The sequence below is a fragment of the Tamandua tetradactyla genome, chromosome 11 (genome assembly GCF_023851605.1).
Source record: "Tamandua tetradactyla isolate mTamTet1 chromosome 11, mTamTet1.pri, whole genome shotgun sequence".
In the NCBI taxonomy this organism is placed as follows: domain Eukaryota; kingdom Metazoa; phylum Chordata; class Mammalia; order Pilosa; family Myrmecophagidae; genus Tamandua; species Tamandua tetradactyla.
Genome location: NC_135337.1, coordinates 93635138 through 93662270, shown reverse-complemented (window position 1 = coordinate 93662270; position 27133 = coordinate 93635138). Strand labels below are relative to the sequence as shown.

General features: G+C 37.6%; 1 pseudogene; it reads left to right on the top strand.

Moving 5' to 3' along the window:
• Window positions 1–6625: 6625 nt before the first annotated feature.
• LOC143649268 (vomeronasal type-2 receptor 116-like) lies at window positions 6626–26227 on the top strand (annotated as a pseudogene).
• The last annotated feature ends 906 nt before the right edge of the window (window positions 26228–27133 follow it).

Here is a 27133-nt window from a genome sequence, read left to right as displayed (position 1 = left end):
CTTCTGATAGGTGTCTGTTCAAGTCTTTTTCCCATTTTGTAATTGGGTTGGCTGTCTTTTTGTTGTTGAGTTGGACAATCTCTTTATAAATTCTGGATACTTGACCTTTATCTGATATGTCATTTCCAAATATTGTCTCCCATTGTGTAGGCTGTCTTTCTACTTTCTTGATGAAGTTCTTTGATGCACAGAAGTGTTTAATTTTGAGGAGCTCCCAAATTTATTTATTTCCTTCTTCAGTGCTCTTGCTTTAGGTTTAAGGTCCATAAAACCGCCTCCAATTGTAAGTTTCATAAAATATCTCCCTACATTTTCCTCTAACTGTTTTATGGTCTTAGACCTAATGTTTAGATCTTTGATCCATTTTGAGTTAACTTTTGTATAGGGTGTGAGATACGGGTCTTCTTTCATTCTTTTGCATATGGATATCCAGTTCTCTAGGCATCATTTATTGAAGAGACTGTTCTGTCCCAGGTGAGTTGGCTTGACTGCCTTATCAAAGATCAAATATCCATAGATGATAGGGTCTATATCTGAGCACTCTATTCGATTCCATTGGTAGATGTATCTATCTTTATGCCAATACCATGCTGTTTTGACCACTGTGGCTTCATAATATGCCTTAAAGTCAGGCAGCGCGAGACCTCCAGTTTCATTTTTTTTCCTCAAGATGTTTTTAGCAATTTGGGGCACCCTGCCCTTCCAGATAAATTGCTTATTGGTATTTCTATTTCTGAAAAATAAGTTGTTGGGATTTTGATTGGTATTGCATTGAATCTGTAAATCAATTTAGGCAGGATTGACATCTTAACTATATTTAGTCTTCCAACCCATGAACATGGTATGCCCTTCCATCTATTTAGTCTTCTGTGATTTCTTTTAGCAGTTTTTTGTAGTTTTCTTTATATAGGTTTTTTGTCTCTTTAGTTAAATTTATTCCTAGGTATTTTATTCTTTTAGTTGCAATTGTAAATGGGATTCGTTTCTTGATTTCCCCCTCAGCTTGTTCATTACTAGTGTATAGAAATGCTACAGATTTTTGAATGTTGATCTTGTAACCTGCTACATTGCTGTACTCATTTATTAGCTCTAGTAGTTTTGTTGTGAATTTTTGCGGGTTTTCGACATATAGTATCATATCGTCTGCAAACAGTGATAGTTTTACTTCTTCCTTTCCAATTTTGATGCCTTGTATTTCTTTTTCTTGTCTAATTGCTCTGGCTAGAACCTCCAACACAATGTTGAATAATAGTAGTGATAGTGGACATCCTTGTCTTGTTCCTGATCTTAGGGGGAAAGTTTTCAATTTTTCCCCATTGAGGATGGTATTAGCTGTGGGTTTTTCATATATTCCCTCTATCATTTTAAGGAAGTTCCCTTGTATTCCTATCTTTTGAAATGTTTTCAACAGGAAAGGATGTTGAATCTTGTCCAATGCCTTCTCTGAATCAATTGAGATGATCATGTGATTTTTCTGCTTTGATTTGTTGATATGGTGTATTACATTAATTGATTTTCTTATGTTGAACCATCCTTGCATACCTGAGATGAATCCTACTTGGTCATGATGTATAATTCTTTTAATGTGTTGTTGGATACGATTTGCTAGAATTTTATTGAGGATTTTTGCATCTATGTTCATTAGAGAGATTGGTCTGTAGTTTTCTTTCTTTGTAATATCTTTGCCTGGTTTTGGTATGAGGGTGATGTTGGCTTCATAGAATGAATTAGGTAGTTTTCCCTCCACTTCGATTTTTTTGAAGAGTTTGAGGAGAGTTGGTACTAATTTTTCTGGAATGTTTGATAGAATTCACATGCGAAGCCGTCTGGTCCTGGACTTTTCTTTTTGGGAAGCTTTTGAATGACTAATTCAATTTCTTTACTTGTGATTGGTTTGTTGAGGTCATCTATTTCTTCTTGAGTCAAAGTTGGTTGTTCATGTCTTTCCAGGAACCCGTCTGTTTCATCTAAATTGTTGTATTTATTAGCATAAAGTTGTTCATAGTATCCTGTTATTACCTCCTTTATTTCTGTGAGGTCAGTAGTTATGTCTCATCTTCCATTTCTGATCTTATTTATTTGCATCCTCTCTCTTCTTCTTTTTGTCAATCTTGCTAAGGGCCCATCAATCTTATTGATTTTCTCATAGAAGCAACTTCTGGTCTTATTGATTTTTTCTATTGTTTTCATGTTTTCAATTTCATTTATTTCTGCTCTAATCTTTGTTGTTTCTTTCCTTTTGCTTGCTTTGGGATTCGTTTGCTGTTCTTTCTCCAGGTCTTCCAAGTGGACAGTTAATTCCTGCATTTTTGCCTTTTCTTCTTTTCTGATATAGGCATTTAGGGCAATAAATTTCCCTCTTAGCACTGCCTTTGCTGCGTCCCATAAGTTTTGATATGTTGTGTTTTCATTTTCATTCGCCTTGAGGTATTTACTAATTTCTCTTGCAATTTCTTCTTTGACCCACTCATTGTTTAAGAGTGTGTTGTTGAGCCTCCACGTATTTGTGAATTTTCTGGCACTCCGCCTATTATTGATTTCCAACTTCATTCCTTTATGATCCGAGAAAGTGTTGTGTATGATTTCAATCTTTTCAAATTTGTTAAGACTTGCTTTGTGACCCAGCATATGGTCTATCTTTGAGAATGATCCATGAGCACTTGAGAAAAAGGTGTATCCTGCTGTGTGGGATGTAATGTCCTATAAATGTCTGTTAAGTCTAGCTCATTTATAGTAATATTCAAATTCTCTATTTCTTTATTGTTCCTCTGTCTAGATGTTCTGTCCATTGCTGAGAGTGGTGAATTGAAGTCTCCAACTATTATGGTATATGTGTCTATTTCCCTTTTCAGTGTTTGCAGTGTATTCCTCACGTATTTTGGGGCATTCTGGTTCAGTGCACAAATATTTATGATTGTTATGTCTTCTTGTTTAATTGTTCCTTTTATTAGTAGATAGTGTCCTTCTTTGTCTCTTTTAACTGTTTTACATTTGAAGTCTTATTTGTTGGATATTAGTATAGCTACTCCTGCTCTTTTCTGGTTGTTATTTACATGAAATATCTTTTCCCAACCTTTCACTTTCAACCTATGTTTATCTTTGGGTCTAAGATGTGTTTCCTGTAGACAGCATATAGAAGAATCTTGTTTTTTTAATCCATTCTACCAGTCTATGTCTTTTGATTGGGGAATTCAGTCCATTAACATTTAGAGTTATTACTGTTTGGATAATATTTTCCTCTAACATTTTGCCTTTTGTATTATATATATCATATCTGACTTTCCTTCTTTCTACACTCTTCTCCATACCTCTCTCTTCTGTCTTTTTGTATCTGACTCTAGTGCTCCCTTTAGTATTTCTTGCAGAGCTGGTCTCTTGGTCACAAATTCTCTCAGTGACTTTTTGTCTGTAAATGTTTTAATTTCTCCCTCATTTTTGAAGGATAATTTTGCTGGATATAGGAGTCTTGGTTGGCAGTTTTTCTCTTTTAGTAATTTAAATATATCATCCCACTGTCTTCTAGCTTCCATGGTTTCTGCTGAGAAATCTACACATAGTCTTATTGGGTTTCCCTTGTATGTGATGGATTGTTTTTCTCTTGCTCCTTTCAAGATCCTCTCTTTCTCTTTGACCTCTGACATTCTAACTAGTAAGTGTCTTGGAGAATGCCTATTTGGGTCTATTCTCTTTGGGGTGTGCTGCACTTCTTGCATCTGTAATTTTAGGTCTTTCTTAAGAGTTGGGAAATTTTCAGTGATAATTTCTTCCATTAGTTTTTCTCCTCCTTTTCCCTTCTCTTCTCCTTCTTGGACATCCACAACACGTATATTTGTGCAGTTCAAATTGTCCTTCAGTTCCCTGATCCCCTGTTCAAATTTTTCCATTCTTTTCCCTATAGTTTCTGTTTCTTTTTGGGATTCAGATGTTCCATCCTCCAAATCACTAATTCTATCTTCTGTTTCTTTAAATCTATCATTGTAGGTATCCATTGTTTTTTCCATCTTTTCTACTTTATCCTTCACTTCCATAAGTTCTGTGATTTGTTTTTTCAGTTTTTCTATTTCTTCTTTATGTTCAGCCCATGTCTTCTTCATGTCCTCCTTCAATTTATCGAATTCATTTTTGAAGAGGTTTTCCATTTCTGTTCGTATATTCAGCATTAGTTGTCTCATCTCCTGTATCTCATTTGAACTATTGGTTTGTTCTTTTGACTGGGCCATATTTTCAATTTTCTGAGCGTGATCTGTTATGTTCTGCTGGCGTCTGGTCATTTTGTCAGATTTCCCTGGGTGTTGGACCCAACAGGTTGAAAGATTTTTCTGTGAAATCGTTGGGTTCTGTTTTTCTTATCCTGCCCAGTAGGTGGCGCTCGTGCCACACGTTTGTCTGCGGGTCCCACCAGTAAAAGGTGCTGTGGGTCCTTTAACTTTGGAAAACTCTCGCCCTGGGGGAGGTTCTCCAGCCGAAGCGGCTTGGAAGAGTGTCAGCTGGCCCGGGGATCCGAACGCGGGGAGGGTCGCCGGCTGCCGCAGCCCGGGAGAGCGCCCGTCCGAATCTCCTAGTCGGCCCGGGGCGCCAAGCCTGGCGGGAGGGTGCCAGCCACTGCGGCCCGGGAGAGTGCACCGTTCCCAGCCGGACCGGGAAGTCACGTGTTTGGAAGGGACCCCAGTCACTGTTCTTCGCAGCCTGGAGATCTCCGATCCAATTCTCCCAGTTGGTCCAGGGGCCACGCTTGGGGGGGGCACCAGCTGCCGTGGCTTGAGGGGACCACCTGTCCAATTGTCCCAGCTGGCCCACGAAGGAGGAAGGGAGGGACTCCGGCCGCTTGCTGCCCCAGCCCGGGGAAGCCTGCGTCCCTCGGTGATCTCACCGGAGCGGGTTCTCTCAGTCAGTCAGCCGTTCCAGGATGTGGTACGCTGTCTTTTTGATCTCTGTTGTGGCTCCGGGAGCTGTTCTGTATAGTTTCTACTCCCCTAGTAGCTGTTCTGGAGGAGGAACTAAGATCCGCACGTCTTACTAAGCCGCCATCTTCTCCGGAAGTCTCCCTGTGTAGTCATTCTTGATCACCCTGTGGCAGTGTGACAGTATCTGATCCCTCAAAAGGCTCTGGAAGGGATTCAAAGCCACTTGGTGCGGTTAGAAGCACACCGAATCATCCGACCGTAGAACTCTCCATGGAACACTCCACTGCTGCCCATGAAAAAAGCTCAAACCAGGGAATTCTGCCCCGTCCAGGACCTGCGAGCAGTTAATACAGCCACAGAAACCATCTATCCTGTGGTTCCAAATCCATACACACTCCTCAGCCTGGTTCCAGGGAAATCCCCTCATAGGTTTTAACATTCATAGATTAGAATATTGAGTGATAAGGAAAGTCTGGGTCACGACCTCACAATGGGATTTTGCTACCAATGTGAGAGAAGTTTTCTTGACTCATTCCATGGAAATTTCATTTTTTCACACCACTATAGTGAGATACCTGGTTTCAAAACATTTATTCAGACAGTTAACCCTTACAAATACCCAGAAGACTTTTACCTCTCTAAGTTGTGGTTCATCTCATTTAATTGCTTGGTTTCTAAATCTGACTGTAAAACACTGGAAAAATGTCCACCCAATGCCTCCTTGGAATCTTTGGCTTTTTGGCAATTTGACAAATTAATGAACGAAGGAAGTTATACTGTGTACAATGCAGTGTATGCTGTAGCTCAGACCCTTCATGAAATGCTTCTTCAATGAGCAGAAAGGCAGCCAGTGGGAAACGGAGGTGGGCTAGTTATTGATCCCTGGCAGGTAATGTCTCTTCCATTGGATATCATGTGTTTTCACAATGTGTCATAAACAAGACTTTCTGCATGTTCTACATATATTCACGCCTAGTAGCTTAGGTTTTCCTGTCCAAAGTCACAGGAATGTGTGCCCTTGGTTCCCTATCGATGAGGTAAATCTAGTCCTAAGTGTAAAAGTCATCAAAAAGTAGGTGCCATGGCCAGGAAGCAAATGAGTTATGAGTCAAGGTCAATGCTTTGTGAGGATCTGAACATCATATCTTCCTAATGAACCTAATGGCCCACATTGTACCCACCTAATGGATCACTAAGTACCTCAACCACCTAATGTTTTCAATAAATAATGTCTAGACTTTTTCCATGAAGCTCTTAAATGACAACAGGGAAAGAACTGGTTCTTTAACAGATATATATGCTGGGCACTATAGTACATACTGCACATAGATGATCTCATTTCTTTCTAGCACCACTTCAGGTATTGGTAAGCATGCTTTGTAAGCTGCTCTGGGGGAATTCAGACATTAAGGAGCATGGTTAGATTTGATTCTTCTATTGAGATTTTTCTGCATCCCACAACCGCAGACTGTTTTAATCCCCTGGTCTTTGGAGTTTTCCCTTGAAACTGACTGATGTTTTGTAAACGCGATGATATTTGAGTCCTCCATATGGTTTCATTCATTCTGAATCATTGAATGCTAATAATAAAACTGAATTATTAAACAGGGATTAGAGAGAATCAGAAATCTTCCCAAATTTGGATTTTCTGTCCTCCATATTGGTGTACAGTTCCTCACAGAGTGATGTGTCTCTTTTAGCTTCACCCAATTTTGTGTAAAATGCAATTTAGCAATGCTGCTGGTGACCCAGTGGATTTGGATGAGGAAAGGAAAGTGGATGTCGGTTATGACATTCTCAACTTCCAGAGTTTTCCAGAAGGTTTAGCACTTACAGTGAAAGTGGGACGATTTGCCTCAGATGCATCATGTGATCAACAATTGTCTATATCTGAGGATTTGATCGAGTGGGCCACAGGATTTTCAGAGGTGGGTAGGACCCTGATCATGCTTTCTTTATACGACACATGAATTACTGAAACATTGTTGTGGGGAGGTTTCTGCTTCCTTACTCCTCATGAAATGGCCACATATGGGCGTTTAGTGACTCACCTTTCAAGTTGAAGAATTTTCTTAACCACCATCTAATGTATGGAAAAAGAACACATTTATTCAAATCAATATTTCAAAATTATTATCTATTTCACACTATATAATGTATGTGACATCCCTTCAATTGATTTGATTTATTTTTTAAAATTTAAATTTGCTGATGGTCCAATATCCCAAACAGTTTAATTATTAGAGGACTACTTAAAGTCAAAACCTTAACAACACGTATCTGATTTTCTCCAGACTCCCCACTCTCTATGCAGTGAAAGGTGCATTTCTGGGTTCCGGAAAACTGCTCAGGAGAGAAAGCCTGCCTGCTGTTATCTTTGCACCCCCTGCCCAGAGAATGAGATTTCCAATGAGACAAGTAAGTGTGTGCCCACGGAGAAGTCCCCACCTCTTCTTTTTTTTTTTTTTTTTTTTTTTAAAGAGAGAGGGAGGAAAGGAAGGAAAGACAGAGAAGGAAGGAAGGATGGAAGGAAGGAAAGGAGGAAGAAAGGGAAACATTTTTAAACATTTTCTTGTTTTATTATATTTTGTTTGTTTGTTTGTTTTTTACATGGGCTGGGGCCGGGAATCGAACCGGGGTCCTCCGGCACGGCAGGCAAGCACTCTTGCCCGCTGAGCCACCGCGGCCCGCCCCCACCTCTTCTTTATATCCCTAAACCATCTAACGAATAGGAAAGGATACGGAAGACAAACACAGAGTCAGAAATTTCTTCTCCCTTCATTTAGTAATTAATTTTATAATCAACAATATTCCCCATTGAAATGATGCTTTCTGTCCCAAAACTAGCTTAAGCCATTGCTTTAAAAGAATTGCAGACAAAAATTATAGGAAACTCTTTTTTGACTATACCTCAGTCATCTTGGAATTTAATATATGGTATTATAAAGTACCTTTTTCCATCTTGTTTGAATGTGTACTTAGATTACCTTGAAGGCGTGGATCTAAACTGTCATCAGTTTTCCTGTGCCTAACACTGTGCTTACACAGAGCAGATGCTCAGAAAGGTTTTCGATTGATTTAAGAAATGGGTATTTCTGCAGTGTTCAATGTGAGGATGATATAGCATACATTCAATGAGCTCTTTAATTTTTGCTCTCCTGTAGTTTACAGCTGAGTAGGGGACACAAGCATAGAACTATTTTGCATTCATCCTTAAAGACTGCAAAAAAGGTGCATTCAGGGACCATGGAACAGTACCTACATTGTGGGGATGGGGCTCATGGGGTTCTTCATAGACGCAGTAAAGATAGTATTAGGTAAGATGAGTGAAGGGTGGAATAAATTCTTGGCAGAATTATTAGTAATGGCAAAAAAGGCAAAACACCACTGCATGTCATATTCGGAGACTCTTAATTGAAAAACAAAGGCTCGCGTGACAGAATCACAGAGAATACTGGGTTAGAGATTGGGACATGATGTAGAAAAGGGACAGAAAACCAACATTTGAGACTTTTTTCGTGGTGGAAATGTTTTAATTTTCTTTCTGTGATGTATATGCTGTTAAATTTCACAACATAGTTACTATTATTTCAGTTATTTGAGGTGAGTGGGAAATGATAATAGAACCAGGCATTTAATCAATTTGGGAAAATGATTCATGTATGCAATCCAGTATCTGTTCCATGTGCTCATATAAAGAACGCTGCACCCCAAAGTTTCACTTCTCTCATGTCTGGAGATTTCAGAAATACACTTTTAAATAACCCATAGTAAGAAGTATAGAATATAATAAGAATTATAAAAGTCATGAAATTTAAAATACTACATGTCAAGTCATATGTGATGAAGCTGTAGCTGTCCTTAGAGGAAAATGTGTAATCCTGCACAATACTTTTTTTAATTTTTAACATTTTATATGATGTAGTATAGCATGTATACAAAGAAAAAAATAAAAAAGCAATAGTTCTCAAAGCACTCTTCAACAACTGGTTATGGGACAGGTCCCAGAGTTTGTCATGCACTACCATATGTTCCTCTCAGATTTTTCCTTTTAGGTACTCCAGAATATAGGAGACTAGAGAGCTTAAGTATTTTTTTTATCATCACAATTGACTTTTTTCCTTCTTTTTGTGAAAAATAACACATATACAAAATAACTATAAATTTCAAAGCACAGCATCACAATTAGTTGTAGAACATATTTCAGAGTTTGACATGGGTTACAATTTCACAATTTTAGGTTTTTACTTCTAGCTGCTTTAAAATACTGGAGAGTAAAAGAGGTATTAATTTAATGATTCAGCATTCATATTCATTTGTTAAATCCTATCTTCTAAGTATAACTCCACCATCACCTTTGAACTTTACATCTCTCTCTTACAGGGTGTTTGGGCATTGGCAATTCTAAATTGTTCATATTGGAAGGGTCTGTCACAAATAAGGAGATATTCTGGAGGGCTATGTTTCATAGCTTATCTGTACCAGGGACCCATCTGGAGGTTGTAGGTTTCGGGAAAGTTACTCTAGTGCATGGAACCTTTATGGAATCTTGTATATTGTCCCAGGTGTTCTTTAGGACTGACTGGAATGGTCCTGGTTGGGGGTTGGCAGTTTGTGATAGGTAGCAAGGTCTACCTGAAGCTTATGTATGAGCAACCTCCAGAGTAGCCTCTCACCTCTATTTGAACTTTCTATCCCACTGATAATTTATTAATTATATTTATTGATTATACCAGTTTTCCCCCTTTTGGTCAGAATGGAATTGTTAATCCCACAGTGCCAGGGTCATATTCTTCCCAGGGAGTCATCTCCCACATCACCAGGGAGACTTCAACCCCTGGATATCATGTCCCATGTAGAGGGGAGGCCAATGATTTCACTTGCAATGTTGGGCTTAGAGAGATGGAAGCCACACTTGAGCAGCAATAGAGGTCCTCCAGAAGTAACTCTTAGGCATGCCTATAGGTAGTCTAAGCTTCTCCACTACCTACATAAGCTTTGCAAGAGTAAGCCTCATGATCAAGAGTATGGGCTTATTGACTTGGGTGTCCCTAAGGTCTGACACAATATCAGGGATTCCCTGGTGGTAAGGTTTGACAGTTCCATAGTTTTTCTCCCCTCCCTCATGGGACTTTAGCCAATACTTTTTGATTATCTGCTTAATATACTCTAGGGTGTATCCAGGCATTACAACCATCTGTACAGGATTAAAGGAACTCTTTCTTATTCTGTGTTTCAGTTGTTAAAATGGCTACACAGATATGTTGAATTAGATTATGCACTACAGAAAATTTCACTTCCAGGCCAAATAAAGCTTTCATCCAATGGTCTCAAAGACTACATGTGGTTCTAAAAGATAGACACTGTCTTCCTTAACCTTATATTCTGAATTACTTTAACCCCAACCAGTTCGGCTTCATTCTTATCTCTAAATATCAAGTTACATATAGAAACCAGCCTCCCAAAATCCAGAAATAATAATCAACACTCTGGACTTGATGCATCTGCTCCAAAAGCTTGCAATCTAGACCCCTGTTTTCTCATGACCGTTTTCTAAAGGTGACCATACCATTCTTGTTCTTTTGTTTCTGGCTTATTTTGTCTCACCAAATGTCCTACATGTTCATTCACATCGTGCATGCTTCACGACTTTGCTCCTTTTTTGTAGCAACACAACCTTCGTTCATAAGCATACACCATCGTTTGCCAATCTAAATCCCCATCAGTGTATCCTTCAGCCACCTGCATTCACCAGGCATCATGTAGAGGGCCCAAAGACCACATTCCATCCACATTCTCAATTTTAGATAATTTCATTGTTCCCAAGAGAAAGAAAACCCGTAAACACACCTTCACCAAATAAGAAAGATAAACTTCCTCTTAACTCTCGTCCCTCCCACCATTGTTTACCTCTGCTGTTGCTGTGGTAGTGCTTATGGTTTCTTTTTGTACATAGCTCATAGCATGCAATAGCAGTTTCCCCCCTATACTCTGAACTTAAACACTCTTGATATAGGAATCATACCTTTGATGTAGTTCATGTGAGTACTAATTCATATTTCTACTGTTAGTCAGTGAAATATATAGGTATATACACCCCCTTTCTATATTATTCATCTTCAGTATGGTAATAATACCTATGGACCCACTAGAGAATCACCTTCACTCCTACCTATTACCTTACATTGGAGTTCAAATTCATTAGGTAGCTGTTCACCCATTTCTAGCTTCTATGTATCTCTAAGTCCCCTATATTCTGTATTATAAGACTCTGATTATGCCTTTATGCTGGTCATAAAAGTTGAATTGTACAGTATCTGACCTTTTGGGTCTCTCAGCATTATGTCCTCAGGCTCATCCATCTTCTCATGTGCTTCAGGACATCATTTTTTCTTACTGCTGCATAATAGTCCATTGTACGTATATACCATATTTTGTTGAGCCACTCACCTGTTATTGGGCATTTGATTTGTTTCTATCTTTTTGTGATTGTGAATAATGCTGCTAGGACCATCGGTGTGCAAATGTCTTCTCGTGTCATTGCTTTCAGTTCTTCTGGGTATATACAAAGTAGTGCTATTGCTGGGTCATAGGGTGACTCAATATTTATTTTCCTAGGGAACCGCCAAACAGTCTTCCATAGTGGCTGCAACATTACACATTCCCACCAGCAACGCATAATTGTTCAAGTTTCTCTACATCCTCTCCAACATTTATAATTTTCTGTGTTTAATTGCAGCCATTCTTACAGGTGTGAGGTGGTATCTTATTGTAATCCTGATCTGCATTTCCCTTATAGTCAATGGAAATGAGCATCTCTTCATCTGCTTTTGAGCCATCTGTATTTGCTCTTCAGAAAAGTGCCTATTCATAACTTAACCTATTTTATAATTGGGTTACTTGTTCTTTTGTTGACTTGTACGATTTCTTTGTATATACAGGAAATCAAACCTTTGTCTGATATGTGATTTCCAATTATTTTCTCCCATTAAGTTGGCTGCCTGTTCAACTTTTTGACAGTCTTTTGAAGTGCAGAAGCATTTGATTTTGAGGAGTTCCGGTTTATCTATTTTTTGCTTGTTGCTTGTGCTTTGGGTGTAAAGTTTATGAAGCTACTTCCTATTGCTAGGTCTTGAAGATGTTTCTTTATATTTTTTTCTAGAAGCTTTATGGTGCTATTTCTTATACTTAGGCATTTGATCCACTTTGAGTAATTTTTGTGTACAGTGAAAGATAGGGGTCCTCTTTCATTCTTTTGACTATTGCTATCTAGTTCTTACCTGCCCAATTACTGAAAAGACTATTTTGTCCCAGTTCAGAGAATTTGAGGGCCTTGTAAAAAATCAGTTGACCATAGATTTGGTGGTCTATTTCTGCACTCCAGATTTGATTCCATTGGTCAACGTTTCTGTCTTTGTGTTAGTACCATGCTGTTTTGACCACTGTGGTGTTATAATAGGTTTTAAAGTCAGGGAGTGCTAATCTTCCCACTCCGTTCTTTTTTTAGGATGCCTTTAGGTATTTGGGGTCACGTTTCCTTCCAGATGAATTTGATAGTTAGGTTTTCCAAATCTGCAAAGTAGGTTGTTGGAATTTTGATTGGTACTGTGTTGAATCTGTAGATCAATTTGGGGAGAATTAACATCTTAACTATATTTAGCCTTCCTATCCATGAACAGGGAATGTCCTTCCACCTATTTAGATCTCCTTTGATTTCTTTTTGTAATGATATGTAGTTTTCTGTATACAAGTCCTTTACATCCCTGTTTAAGTTCCTTCCTAAGTCCTTGATTCTTTTAGTTGCTATTTTGAATGGATTTTTTCCTTAACTGACTCATCATTGCTAGTGTATAGAAATGTTACTGATATTTGCACATTAATTTTATACCCCACTACCTTCCTGAATTTGTTTATTATCTCAAGTAACTTTGCTGTAGATTTCTCAGGATCTTCCAAGTATAGTATCATATCTATGCAAGTACTGAGAGTTTTACTTCTTCCTTTCCAATTTGAATGCCGTTTATTTCTTTATCCTGCCTGATTTCCCTAGCTAGAACTTCTAGCACAATGTTGAATAATAGTGGTGACAGTGGGTATCCCTGTCTTATTCCTGATCTTAGTGGAAAGCTTTCAGTCTCTCTCCATTGAGTACAATGCTGACTATCGGTTTTTCACATATTCCCTTTATCATATTGAGATAGTTATCCTTGATTCCTATCTTTCAGAGTTGTTTTCATCAGAAGAGGATGCTGAATTTTGTCGAATGCTTTTTCAGCATCAACCGAGATGATCATGTGATTTTTTCCCCTCCAATTTGTTAATGTGCTGTATTGAAGTAATTGATTTTCTTTTGTTGAAGCATCCTTGCATTCCTGGTATAAACCCCCTTGGTTAAGGTGTATAATTCTTTCAATGTGTTGTTGGATTTGATTTGCTAATGTTTTATGGAGAAATTTTGCGTCTATGTTCTTTAGGGAGATTGGCCTGCCGTTTTCCTTTCTTATAGTATCTTTACCTAGTTTTGGTATTAAAATGATATTAACTTCACATAATGAGTTAGATAAAATTCCTTTTTTCCTAAATTTTTTGAGAAGTTTGAGCAGAACTGGTGTTAGATTTTTCTGGAACGTTTGATAAAATTCCCCTGTGAAGCCATTTGGCCCTGGGCTTTTCTTTGTAGGAAGATTTTTGATGACTGATTGAATCTCCCTACTTATGATTGGTTTATTGGGATCTTCTATTTCTTCCTGAGTCAGTATAGCTTGCTGTGTGTCTCCAGGAATTTGTCCATTTATCTAAGTGGTCTAGATTGTTGGTGTCTGGTTGTTCACAGTATCTTGTTATGATTTCTTCAAGGTCTGTGGTAACGCACCCCTTCACATTTCTGATTTTGTTTATTTGCACCCTCTCTCTTCTTTTCTCTGTCAGTCTTGCTAGTGGTCCATCAATTTTACTAATTTTCTCGAAGAACCAATTTTGCTTTTATAAATTCTTTCTATTGTTCTTTTGTTCTCCAATTCATTTATCTTTAGTTTAATCTTTGTTATTTCTCTTCCTCTATTTGATTTGGGGTTTGTTTGCTGTTCTTTCTCAAGTTACTGCAGGTGAACTGTTATGTCCTTGTTTTTGCTCTTTCTTGTTTTTTTTAATATAGGCATTTAGTACAGTAAATTTCACTCCATGCACAGCCTTTGCCATAGCTCATAGTACAGATAAGTTGTATTTCCAGATAGCTACAGATTTCTCTAGGAAGTCCTTCTTTGGCCCACTGGTTGTTTAAAAGTGTGTTATTTAATGTCCATATATTTGTGAATGTTTTCATTCTTTGATGGTTATTGAGATCCAGCTTCATCCCACTGTGATTAGACAAAGTGATTTGAATAATTTCACTGTTTTCAAATTTATAAAGACTTGCTTAGTTCTGCAGTATATGATCTATCCTGGAGAATGTTCCATGAGCACTTGAAAATAATTTATATCCCTATGCTTTGTGTGTAATGGCCTATATATGTCTGTTAGGTTTAATTCATTTATCAAGTTATTCAACTTCTCTGTTTCCTTGTTGATCTTCTGTTTGCTTATACTATCTATAGAGGAGAGTACTGTATTGAAGTCTCCTACTATTATTGTTGAAACATCTATCACTCCCTTCAGTTTTGCCAATGTTGGTCTCACGTACTTTGGAGCTCCTTGATCGGGGCCATAAACATTTAGGATTTTTATATCTTCTTGGTGAATTGACACTTTAATAAGTATATAGTGTCTTTCCTTGTCTCTTATGATGTCTTTACATTTGAAGTCTATTTTGTATGATATTAGTGTAACTACTCTTCTTTTTTTTTTTGGTTACGACTTGCATGGAAAACCTTTTTCATCCTTTCACTTTCAATCAATTTGTATGCTTGTGTGTAAGATGAGTCTTTTGTAAGCAGCATATAGCTAGATTATCTTTCTCAATCCATTCTGTCAATCTGTATCTTTTAATTGGTAAATTTAGTCCATTACCATTCAAAGTTATTACTGAAAATATGTTTCTTGAAAACATGCTCTTATCTTTTTTATTTTATTTGTCAGATCTATGTATTCTTTTCCCTCTTTCTATCTGTATTCTTTAAATTACCCTTTGTGGTACTCTTCAATTCTGTACCTTCCTCCAGACCTCCCTCTGCTGCCTTTTTTGTTTTCAGCAGCAGAACTCCTTTTAGTATTTCTTGGGCCAGCCTCTTGTTGACAAATTCTTTCAGGACTTCTTTTTCTGTGAAAACTTCAATCTCTCTCTCAGCTTTGAAGGACAATTTGGCTGGGTACAAAATTCTTGGTTTGAAGTCTTTCTCTTTCAGGATCTTGAGTATATCATAACACAGCCTTCTCACTCACAGAGTGTTAGTTCAGTAGTCTGAACGAGTTTTTTTGGTTTCCCTTGCATGTGGTAGATTGTTTTTCTTTTGCTGTTTTCAGGATTTTCTGCTTCTTGCATAATACATATTTGTTTTTTAGTATGTGTATTCAAAGGTAAGAAATCTTCAGTTCCAAGTATTCATCACACGGTAAAAAGAGAATAGCAAACTAAACATAAAGAAAATAGAAAACAGAAAATGATAAATAAAGAAGAAAACTTAACAAAAGACAAATAGGGAGAGGATAAAAAAGTCAAAACTAATTATAGTAGAGGACATAATGTTTAACCCCCATAATGCAGAGTTAAGAAAAAGAAAAATTGCAAGATAAGTACTAACAGGAGATAAAAGTGGGTCATCTGTGTACGCATTTTAACATTATAAAAAATAATATAAATACCTTGATGTCAATACACTTGAAAATTTTCAGGAAATACACAAGTTCCCAGAAAAGAAAGTTACCAAATGTTCTAAGAACAAAACTCTGAAAAGATTATTATCCACTAATGATATTGAATCCCTAACTTAAAATATCTCATATATTTTATTAAAATCTATAGCTTCACTGGGAAAAATTCTCAATGTATCTTATGAGAAGAATTTAACACTGTAAGAAAATCTGGTAAGAAATTAAGTTTTCAAGCCACTTTTGCTGTTGAACATAAACTCACACATTCTAAAAAAAATCCATATTCTAAATCCCACTATTTTTATAAAGAGGCTATATCACAGCAATTTTCCTGATCCAATCTTGTGGAGACTTCCATGTTTCTTTTAATCCTGATTCACTACAAAGGGTGGAAATCTTTATGTCGGATTATTTTCATGGAGATGTGACATCTGATTGTGGGTCTGAGGTTTTGATTAGATGGAGATGTAACACCGCCCCTTCAAGGTGGGTCTTGGATTCATTTGTTGGAGTCCTATAAAAGGGGAAGCATTTGGAGAAACCTCAGATGCAGATGCAGACACGGACCTTTGGAAATGCAGATACCGAGGAGATTCCAATAGCTGATAGAGCTGAGGAAAGCTGGATAGTTGCTTCAGAGCTGACAGAGATGCAGACATTTGGAGATGGAGTGCTGACAGAGAGAGTGGATGCCTACACATGTACTTTGGAGATGCAGATCCCAGAAGAAGTTACCATGGCCTTCCCATGAGACACTAATAAGCCAGAATCCAAAGTTGCGTCCTGAAGGAGCTAAGTGAAGGCCTACAGAGGCTTAGAGAGGAAACCACTGACACAGAAGCTGGAAGCAGCAGAGCCAGGTACAAGGACACAGCAAATGTCAGCCAGCTTCCTTCTCATGTGACAGATGTTGGCCTTTCATGAGACAAGGTATCTTTCTCCAGAAGCCTTAGTTTGCATAGTTCCATGCCTTAGTTTGCATAATTTCATGCCTTAGAACTGTAACTTACAGCTTAATAAATTCCATTTTCAGAAGCTGTTCCTAGGGTGCACGGATGATTTAGTGTACAATGCTCACCTTCCAGGTGGGAGACATGGGTTCAATTCCTGGACCATGCACCCCCACCACACACTCAGAGAAAATAAAAGCTATTCCATTTCTGTTATATTGCTTTCTGGCTGTATTCACCTAAGCAGACAGCAATGCTTATCAAATTAGGAACAGAAGGGAAACATTTTATTTCCATAAAGGAGATTTACCAAAATCTAGAGCAAATTGCAAAATTTATGGTTCAGTATTGAAAGCATCTCAAGATAGTGAGTTTAAGAATGAGACAAAAGTATTCAACATTTCCACATCTACTGGACATTTGCCTGGATGTCCTGCCCAAGGGGACACTGGCAGGAAAAGAAGTGAAAAGAATAATCCCTAGGACAGATGAAATAAAACTGACTCTATTTGCAGGTGATATTATTGTGCAAGTATAACAACCAGAAGATTTTATAAACTGAGTTTAGTGGTCTGCATACAAGGTTAACATAAAACTTACAAATCTGTATATGCAAGTGACAGGGTATTCTAAATCAACATTTTAAAAGGTGACATTTACAATATCTTTAAAGTATATGAAATGCCTATAAACAAAATTTTCAAACAGTGTTCAAGGATTCTTCTCACAAAGTTATAGAAGAGCTGTAAGAAAAATTTTAAGACTGAAATAGATGAAAGGATAACTCATGCCCTTGCATGAAAAAATGCACTACATAGAAATATCCGTACTTTCCAAATTGATACCACCTTTAAGACAAGTATAACTTACTATAAAATTCTAATGAATATGGAGAATAGAAGCGCTTCACTAAGGCAAACTTGAAGACAAAGAATGAAATGGGAGCATTTATTATGCCTGATTCAAGTTTTTTTAACTCACAGTAATAGGATTTCAAGATAAGCATAAAAAATAAAATAAAATGCACCAAATGGCAAATACACAAACCCACTGGTCATAGACGGACTAATAAATATGAGGCATGTTGTGGATCTAGGTGTAAAAAGTAAAAAATCCTTAATGAACTCAAAAGAGAAAAATAATTTCATTTTGAGAAGGCAAAATGATCTTAAACAAGACAGATATGACATCAACCTTAAAGAAGAATATAAATAAAAGTAAATATATTAAATTATAGTTTCCTGTTCATCAGTTAAAGGTCAAGCTGATGGTGGAACAAAATAATAAATATACCCCAGAATAAAGAATAAAAAAACATAGATCAGGCCAATAAAAAATCACATCTAGCATATTGCCTAGATTGTATTCTGCCATAATGTGATATACCAGAACTGGAATGACCTTTAAAAGGAGAAAATTAAGGGTGGTACAATGATTGCTCAGTGGCAGATTTTTCACCTGCCATGCCAGAGACATGGTTCGATTCCCAGCGACTGCCCATTCAAAAACAACATAAAAGTGGGGGAGGAGAGTTAATAAATCACAAGTTTACAGTTCTAAGCCTATAAAATGTCCAAATTAAGGCATCCAAAGAAAGACATCTTAATTCAAAGAAGATTGATGTGTCAAGAACAGCTCTGTCTGCTGGGTAGTCACGTGGTTGGCATCTGCTCATCCCTTGCTCCTGGGCTTTCAGCTTCTGTCCCTGTGGGGGTTCCTCACTTTGCTTCTCCGGGGCTGGCTTTCATCTCTTGGCTTCCCTTGGCTCTCTCCAGGTTCTGGCTTGCTTAACATCTCATGGTGACTTCTGCTGGCTCCACACAGCTCTAGACATCCATGTCTTTATTCTCCCAGGATCAGCATCTGTGTGGACTCTGCTCTGAAATTTCTGCCATCTCTTTCATTTCTATAAAATGTTCCCTCTTTTAAAGGGTTCCAGTAAACTAGTCAAGACCCACCTGGAATAGGTGGGTCCCATCTTCATCTAATCCAAAGTCACACCTACAAATAGATGTGTTGCATCTCTGTGGATCTAATGAAGTGTTTCCAGCCTGCAGGATTAAAAACAGATTTAAAGAAATGGCTGTTCCCACAAGATTAATCAGGATTAAAACAATGTTTCTCTGGGGTATATAATAGCTTTGAGCTGGCACAAATATATAGAGAGCTTACACTGACCTACAAGAGAGAAACAATATTCTTTAGAAAAAAATGGCAAGACTTTGAATACAAAAACATCTCTTAATATGCAGAACACATTATGTGGTAGTTCTCATATTAATTATTCATGAAGAAATTACAACTCTTAGTAAAATAGATCAAACTATCCCCCATAATAGCTAAAGTTAAATGATTCTGTGTAAAGTGTCAGAGAGAATATGGAAGAATTAGAACTCTCATATTGTTTGTTGGAGTGTAAATTGTTGTAACCATTTGGAAAATTTTATGGTATTATCTGTAAAGGTGAAGATTTGCATATTATGCAACCAAAAATATAGCATCATATTGGTACCAGACATACAAAATGTTCATAGCGAATTTATAATTAATAACCAAAACCCCTAAACAGTCCAAACACTGTCACTAGTAAAATGGGTAAACAAAAGATGATGTCTTAATATAACTGAATTGTATCCAACAATACAAGTAATTGAATTACATCACTTCACACCGAAAATATCACTACATTTTAAAAATGCAAAGTGACAAGTGTTTGAAAGGATGTCATGAACTTGAAACTCTAGTTCATATTGGTGGGAATGTAAAATTGTGCAGCCACTGTAGAAATCAATATGGCAGTTTCTCAGATTATATATAGAACTATCATATGAACTGGCAATTCCATTTCGAGGTATATAACCAAACAAACAGAAAACAGGTTCTCAAACAGATAATTCTGCACAATGTTTATACCACTATTAGGCCTTATAGCCAGCAGGTGGAAATAACCCATGTCAACCAACAAAAAAATGGATAAGCAATAAATGGTAAATACACATAGTGGAATATTATTTTGCCACAGATAAAAATGAATTTCTGAGTCTTGCTGCTACATGGAAGAACCTTATAAACCTTATGTCCCTTGAAATAAGCAAGACAAAAAATGAAAAATATTCTGTATACTCATATAAAACAGTCTAAAAATATCATATCCCCAGAGGGAAATAAAAGCAGAGGTTGCTAGAGGAGGGGGCAGAGGGAAGAGGAAATGTCTATTTTCTGGACATGGTATGTTCATAAATGAAAATTTTAAAAACATACTTAAAAATGAATGATCTGGGTGGGCAATGGTGGTGCAGTGGAAGAGTTCTTTATTGCCATGCCAGAAAACCCGGTTCGATTCCCAGTGTCTGCCCATGCAAAAAAAAAAAAAGAACCATAACTATAACCAGTGACATTGTTGAATCTCACAAACGTAATATAGGATAAAAGTTCTGAAACAGAATTAATGTCAAAATCAAGAAGGTAATTTCTTTGGAGATATGCCAGGGATAGTGATTTGAAAAGGGGTTTCTGAGAGATTGAATATGTTCTAACCCTCGGACGTGTGGTGTTACACATGTGTTCACTTCCTGATAAAGCATTAATCAGTACATTTATGGTTTAGGCTCTTTTATGAGTATGCATTATATGCCAATACATATTTAAAAAGAAAAGAAATAAAGCTCAAAAATGAAAGAAAAATGGAGGTGTTATCCAATGGAAGATCTAAAGGAAGACCAGAGGTCTAAGAGAACATTTGTGGATGAAAACCAAGCATGGTGAAACAGATTTAATACACGTTGGACAGAATTTGGCTAAATTTGTCCAGGCAATTCATTGGAGGTCCTGTGAATGAGAAGAAACTATTAGGCTGATGACACTTCGCATTTCTTACTAGACATGGACCAGTGTGTGAAGTGTCCAGATCATCAGTATGCAAACAAGGAGAGAACTTGCTGCCTCCAAAAAGCTGTGACTTTCCTGGCTTATGAAGACCCTCTAGGGATAACTCTTGTCTGCACAGCACTTTGCTTCTCTTTGCTCACGGCTGTTGTTCTTGGGGTCTTTGTGAAATATCAAGACACTCCCAAAGTCAAGGCCAACAACAGGGCTCTCAGCTACATCCTGCTCATCTCCCTGCTCCTGTGCTTCCTCTGCTCCATCCCCTGCATCGGTCGTCCTAACACAGTCACCTGCATCCTCTGACAAATCTCATTTGGAATGGCGTTCACCATGGCCATGTCCACTGTCTTGGCCAAAACCATCACCGTGGTTCTGGCATTCATGGTCACTGTACCAAGGAGAAGGATGAGACAGTGGTTGGTGTCAGGGGCACCAACTCAGCTATTCCCATCTTCTCCCTCATCCAGATGTCTCTGTGGAATCTGGCTGGGAACTTCTCCCCATTTCATTGAAAAAGATGCACATTCTGTTAGCCTGTCTATATCTCATCGAGTGCAACAAGGGCTCGGTCATCACCTTCTACTGTGTCCTGGGGTACCTGGGATACTTGGTCTTGGGCAGCTTCACCACAGCTTTCATGGCCTGAAACCTGCCCAACACCTTCAATGAAGCCAAGTTCTTGACCTTCAGCATGCTGGTGTTCTGCAGTGTTTGGGTGACTTTCCTCCCCATCTACCACAGCACCAAGGGGAAGGTCATGGGGGCCGTGGAGATCTTCTCCATCTTGGCCTCCAGTGCTGGATTGCTGGGATGCATCTTTGCCCCAAAATGTTATATTATTTTGTTAAGGCCAGAGAGGAACACTCAGCATGGATTACGGTATAAAACTGCTTCAGGGGGCAATAGACTTCTTAAGTGTTATCTCACATGTTTTCTACAATAAAAAAGGGGCCTGAAGAAAATCTACACCATATTTGTGTTCAGATATTTGTGAACAATATTATGTAATTTGCCTTCTTCAATTACCCTCATTACTTTTTCTCGAATTATATCAGGAGCATTACAACCCTCAGATAACTTTTCAACTTGAAATTTCATTTGTGATTATTTTTAGTGCCTCACATTATATTCAGTGACGTATACTGATATTCTAGCTAAATTGTTTGTAATAACTAACTTTATGCCATCTTCCACTTTGCTTTTTCATTTTTTTATTTCTAATTTTCCTGGTAAGCACAATAAAATATTCCTCTCTATGCAACATGCCATGGTTATCTTGATGACCCAGGAACATTTATGGAATATTCTTTATTTTCCCACCAATTTCCAATGTCTTATTTTAAATATAGTGAATCAATACTATAAATCTCTCCCTTTCTAGATGCCTTAATATATTTCTTTTTTTCTCTCTTAAACAAATTGAATGTTATTTTTTTTTTTTTTTTTTTTTTTTTTTAAAGACAGAGAAGGAAGGAAGGATAGAAGGAAGGAAGGGAGGAAGAAAGGGAAACATCTTTAAACATTTTCTTGTTTTTATTATATTTTGTTTGTTTGTTTGTTTTTTACATGGGCTGGGGCCGGGAATCGAACCGAGGTCCTCCGGCATAGCAGGCAAGCACTCTTGCCCGCTGAGCCACCGCGGCCCGCCCTGAATGTTATTTTAATATGCTAAACTCAATGGTGTGTTTTGTTTGAGAGTTGACAGCACATTTCCCTCCTCATTATTGCACCATTTCAGGACTTGAGGGAGAGAAGAGCCTCGAGATGTCTGTGCCAGTGAAAAGTGTGCCTAACAGAGATGCTACTGGGGAGACCAACTGAGAGATGAAGATATTGCCTTTCTCTTCTCTAGGTTCTCTAGAGTCCATCCCTGACCATATTAGGACAGAAAGCAATTGTGGACCATTAGCTTAGCTCCTTCCAAAAAAACCTTCTGAAATGTACGTATGCTATGCTCTGGTTTCAAGAAATGGTCATGGGTAAACCTTCCTTTTTATTAGTATGGAACAGTTATGAAGAGCCCTGTAAATTTTGCCCCTGAGAGTGTTACATAAAAGGAAGTTTCCACCAGAAGAATTTATTTTAGAATTGATTTCTAAGAATGTCTGCCATTGTTTCTATCAACATAATATGTTCTTTCCTTATAATGAGAATTGCTTAATTTCATGATGCTGACAAAGTCAGACTCAAAGTTGACACTCAGTTACATCAGCTGAAGTAAACTTACGATAAACATATTTGAACTATGTTCCATTCTTTGGTTTATCATGAACATATTTGAATTATGATCCATTTTATCTTTCACTTTTATCAGCCATGGACCGCTATCCCTGCCATGTCACCATTTTCCCTTATGCCAATTCCATATATTGTGAGTCAGCAAAAGAAATTTACGTGGAAATTATTGGTGAGTTTTGCAGAAGCCACAAAATACTTGCTCCAGTCAGTGCTATTACCAAGTCAATAAGTCGAGTTTAGGGCATAATCAAGAAAAAAGAAAAGGAAATCTTTGAAACCCCTGCTTCCTACAAAGCATTTGTAGAAACCTTTGAGGTCTTCATATCTCTTGCACAGAAATTACAAGACTTTGGGGTGTAGGATTGTTATTTTAAAAGAAAGCATTCTGGAGGACTCTGGCATTATGCAAGAAAATGCTAAGACCTTATTAATTTCTTAAAGGAAAATGAAGGTGAAGGATCTACCCCTATCAATTTTCACACAAGAAAAGATCCTTTTGAAAGTGGTTTTATTAACAGGAGTGCCAGTATCTGCTGATAAAGGGCCAGGCAGAGAGAATTGTGAAACACTGAAGGAACTGATGGAAGACATGTTCTCTTGTCTGAAGGGAGGGCCAAAATTTTATGCAGATTTCCCAGATCATGAGGGTGATGCACCTCTATCCCTGCGATGTAGAGGGGGTAACAATATGCAGGGTTTGTTGTAAATAAAATATATGCATTATTGTAAATAAAGTCAAATCCTTTTGGAAGATACAACTTTCTGCCCAATGGAAATTTCTGGATGAAGATGATGTTTAAACTTCATTGATTTAATCTAAGTGTTCATCTTCACATAACCCTTTTCAACATCTGTATCTCTGGGATTTCTCATAAATCCCAGAGGTCTGGGTTATAGCTCTGGACCCTCTATGGTCTTTGAAAAGTCACTTAATTTCTTGCACCTCAATATAATACCACCTGCCCAATTTAGCTCTTCTAGTTTGCTAGCTGCTGGAATGCAATATACCAGAAATGGAATGGCTTTTTAAAAGGGGAATTTAATAAGTTGCTAATGTACAGTTCTAAGGCCGAGAAAATGTCCCAATTAGAACAAATCTATAGAAATTCCCAGTCACAGGCATTCAGGGAAAGATACCTAGATTCAAGAAGGCCGATGAAGTTCAGGGTCTTTCTATCAAGTGAGAAGGCATGGGGCAAGCACAGCCAGGACTTCTCTCTCAGCTGGAAGGGCACATGGTGAACATGGAGTCATCATCTTCTAGCTTCTTCTCCTGGCTTCTGGTTTCATGAAGCTCCCCAGGAGGCATTTTCTTTCTTCATCTCTAAAGGTCACTGGCTGGTGGACTCTCTGCTTTGTGGAGCTGCAGCATTCTCTGCTCTCTCTGAATCTGATTCTCCAAAATATTTCCTGTTTTATAGGACTCCAATAAACCAATGAAGACCCACCCAAATGGGTGGAGACATGTCATCCCCTAATCCAGTTTAACAACCGTTCTTGACTAAATCACATCATCCAGGGAGATGATCTCATTAGTTTCAAGCATACAGTATTGAATAGAGATTATTCTACCTTTAGGAAATAGGATTTATATTAAAACATGGTTTTTCTTAGGGGGCACGCTTACTTTCAAACCAGCACATTACCTATTAAGGTGCTAGGTAAAATTACTTCCTTTTGAAGTGAGGATCTTTGAAAAAGTCTGAGTGGCCAATGTTTTTCCAATTTACATATCAACACCACCTTATGAAAAAAATGCAATGAAGAGGAGGGAGGAAGGGGAGTAAAATGCATCAAGCTCCATGCTGGATTGATTTTTTTTTTCTGTTTGCCACTCTGGATCCATTCACCTCCCTTCTCCATGCAGCAGTATGAAGGGAAAAAATATAGGCCTAGAAGGACATTCTGACATTTGGATTTTGGAATTGGCTTAGAAAATGCTATAACAAATACTCTTGAATTTGGGTTGGAGATATATTGAATGTATAGATTTAAATGAGGAAGAACACGTATATTTGCAATAGTGAATTTTCCTTACCAGGGATCTACTATATTTTCCCATTCATTCTCTGTTCATCATCTTTTACTAGTATTTTATATATGTGCATGTATCTGTATATAAATATATATGTGTGTGTACAAATATGCACACACATATGTATAAACATGCATATACATATACATATATATGTATATATACATGACAATATATTTTCTAGTCACATTTATTCCTAGTTCATTTTAGGAATAGTTGCTACTGTGAAGGAAGTTTTTTCTGTGCTGCATCTATAAACTGGGTATTCATTTTATATAAGAAAATGTTATTTCTCTTACATCAATTTTTCCTCACATCTTAGTTCCTATATTTTTGTTGTCAGTTCTTATATTTTTGTAGGCAGCTTTAGCATTCATTTTCTTCACAATTCTTTATCCCTGTTTTTTTCTGTTTGTATTGCTATTGTGATGTTTAATCTCAGTATTGTCCATCAGCCTCCCTCTATATTTTATGTTTGTAGAGAGAACTTTGCTAATGTCTGATCTTCAGCTGTTGTGTTCATGGTATATGTTTGGATAAACCCCTTTTTAAATTAAAAATAGTTTCTTCCATTTCTGGATATTTCAGAATTTTATCATGATTTGGTTAAAGTATTTATTGACATCTATCAAAGTGACAGCTCTTTCCTTTCCCTACTAATTTTATAAATTTCATTAATAACATTGTCTATATATTACTGGGAAAAACTGAGCACAAGGTTACACCAAATTGCATACAGGCACAGGAACCAATCTTAAGTCTCAAAGAAATCCACTTGTTTATCCCTTCATTTTCCTTTCCTTATTACATCAAATAAAAGACGAGGTGGTTCATAGCATCTTGCCTCTTTCTTCATCCCACTGCTTTGCCTTTACCAACGTCCTGAATATGTAAATTTGACCAATGTTCTGCAAAGGGTTCTACAATGTGTGAAAATGTCTTTCTAAAAAAAATTCATATAAAATATGTTTGAAAAGTGCTCAGTCCTATGACCCTTCTTGAAGAGTAACAAAGATAATCATGTTAAACGTTTAGTACAACATTAGTTTAAAGCAACATGTTTGAAATCCTTGAAGAACTTGTGAACCACTTAACAAAGACGTTCATCTATCATTTAACTTCAAGGATTGGAGTCAGACAGAAACCAGTAGTCTTAGAAAGGCAAAATTGCTCACAGTGTAGAAAGTGCATGGATATGTACCCACCACCCCTAGGCTTGGAGGTGCTCACAGACAACAGAACAAGACTAAGGTCACATATCAGTGTTAACGGTTTCTGTACCAAGAAACTCAGGATGGCCCATCACCAAAGGCAGCAGCCCCAATGGCCAGCAGAAGCAAGGAGCTCATACTGGACACATCAGGGACCTAATGAGGGATTCATCTGACCACATGGGTGTAGGTGGTTGAGGTTGCCAGTGTACAGCTCTCAGATCCAGTCAATTTTAGCCATTGTGCTGGTTGAAAAGGATTGGCTATACTAGGAAAGCCATGTTTTAATCCTGATGCAGTCATGTGGAGACAAACCCTCAATTTTAACGTGATCTGTGAAACTTACTCTACAAACACAGGTTTTACAAGGATTATATGGATATGTTATCAAAATATGCCTATGGTTAAGTGAATATACCCTATTCAGTACTGTAACTTGGAATGGTGATTAGATTATCTCCATGGAGATGTGACTTGCCCCGTAATGGATATTGACCTTTGATTAGAGTGAGATGTGACTCCACCCATCCCATATAGGTCTTGATGAGTTTACTGGAATCCTTCAAAAGATGAAACATTTTGGACAGAGCCACAAGACAGCAGCAGAGCCACAAGAAGCAGAGAGCCCACACAGCCTGAGACCTTTGGAGATGAAGAAGAAATCGTCCCCAGAGGATCTTCATGAAACAAGAAGCCTGGACAGAAAGCTAGCAGAAGTCACCATGTTTGCCATGTACCATTCCAGTTGAGAGAGAAACCTTAAACTTCATCATCCTTTTTGACAAAAGGTATCATTCCCTGGATGCTTTAGATTGGACATTTCCATAGCCTATGCCTTAATTTGGATATTTTCAGCCTTAGAACTATAAACTAGAGACTTAATAAACTCCCCTGTTAACAGCCATTCCATCTCTGGTATATCACATTCCAGCAGCCAGCAAACTAGAACAGGTATCATCTTATTCCACCTTTTATATTCCTTTGCACATCAACACATTTTAAATGAATACATTTGCTTAGTAAAAATGGAAGATGAGATCAGATTTTTACTTACTTTTTTTCAGAGTACCATTTATGTCAGACAAGTTTCATTTACTCCTCTGG